The following is a 1,641-nucleotide window of genomic DNA, read 5'->3' on the forward strand; positions in this document are numbered from 1 at the left end:
ATACCTGGTTTGTAAACTTTGGTAAAGGTATAGGTCACTAAAAACAGAGTTGAACAAAAAAATGTTGAGAGACCTTAGCAACAGGGAAAACTACCAGTGTTACCAATAATGCATGATGATAAATGTATCAGAAATGAAAACAAATAAAAAATTTCTCTAGCAACATCATGCTGGGAAAATGTTTGGGCACATACAAACTCCTCTTTGATTTCCATGCCAGGAAACCACTATAAAGATAAGTATCGGTAGTATCTGACACCAGATTACTTAAAAATAGAACAACCGCCAAAAATAAATGCTGCCCAGACTGTGGGAATATCGGTTCCCTGTTATATATTTGGTGGTTCAAGCTTTTTTTGTGGTTATCAGAGACAGATCTAAGAGGCAACACAGATGCACTTCCCCATCTGCTGAGGTTAAAAAAAAGCTTGAAAAAACTGAATCCTCAAGCAGTTCTTCAGTTCTTCTTCTTCCCACCTATCTAGCCTCTATCCATCTTCTGTTGGCTACCCCCGATATTCTTCCTTATATACTGAAGCCAGAAGTCCTAGGTGTCTAGAAAGAGCTGCCTCTTCTGTCTGCCTGAGCCCTCAAATCCTCTTTCTCCTTTCTAGTGAACAAAGCAGGTTGGGAAGGGGTGGATTGGGAGCTGAAGAAAAATTTTCCAACCGAAAGGGACCAAGGTAACCAGGACTCTCACCAACCCAAGATACAAGGTGGTTGAGTTGACTCTAGGGATAAGATGGATTCTGTTCCTAGTTAAAAGGAAATAATGCCCTTGCAGATTGATTCAAGGATATTGTTCTGTGTGTGATGGATGGAATAGAAAAATGTGGAAAGCTATTTGCATAAATGTCTAATCAAATGGTTGAGGCTGGCATGATCACTGGAGGAAGTGAAAGGTCTAAACAATACAAATTTAAATATTCTTATAGACAGAATGGTAAAGTAATCAATATAATCAGACAACGGTGGCTTCTCATTTACCTGTGTAGGTATTGAACACATACCACTGAAGTGGTAATGTAAGTGGCTTGGTGGTTATATTTTTCTAGTGTTCAAAAGTTAGTAACACCTATCTGTAGCCATCAGTGAAGCACAGAAAATAATTCTGAAAATAATCTGAGAAGGCCCCTGAATGTGAGCAGGGATCCTAGAAATCTGTTTGCCATGGAAAATGTGGAATTTGCATTTTTACAGAGAATATTTAGAATCACTGGGGGGGAAAAAATTACTGAAAAGAAGTTTCCCAATGGGAGCCAGCAGTTCTCACATCCACTGTGATAGCTGGCAAAGGAGCAAGTGAGGAAGAAGGTGCTGGCACACAGGGAAGCAGCCAAGATGGCAGATGCTCTTTCCTCCCTCTGCCACTGATTGCCTGAGAGGGTTGCCAGTGAAGCAGCCCCACACCTTACCACCAATAAGCAGCAAGGGGTGGGACCACCACCGGGGCCCCTCAACTAGTTAGCTTTGTGGAGAGACTTGCCACAGACAAACATGGATTTTTACAATTTTTTAACAGAGAATTTGTTTGGTTTTTTGTCATTTAGGATCTGTGGTAGTTTCATAGTAGCTAGAGTCGGAAGGGACCTAGGTAGATCATCTAGTCCGACCCCCTGCCTTGGCAGGAAAGAGCACCGG

The sequence above is a fragment of the Crocodylus porosus genome, unplaced genomic scaffold, assembly GCF_001723895.1.
Source record: "Crocodylus porosus isolate Cpor-Errol unplaced genomic scaffold, CroPor_comp1, whole genome shotgun sequence".
Taxonomy (NCBI): domain Eukaryota; kingdom Metazoa; phylum Chordata; order Crocodylia; family Crocodylidae; genus Crocodylus; species Crocodylus porosus.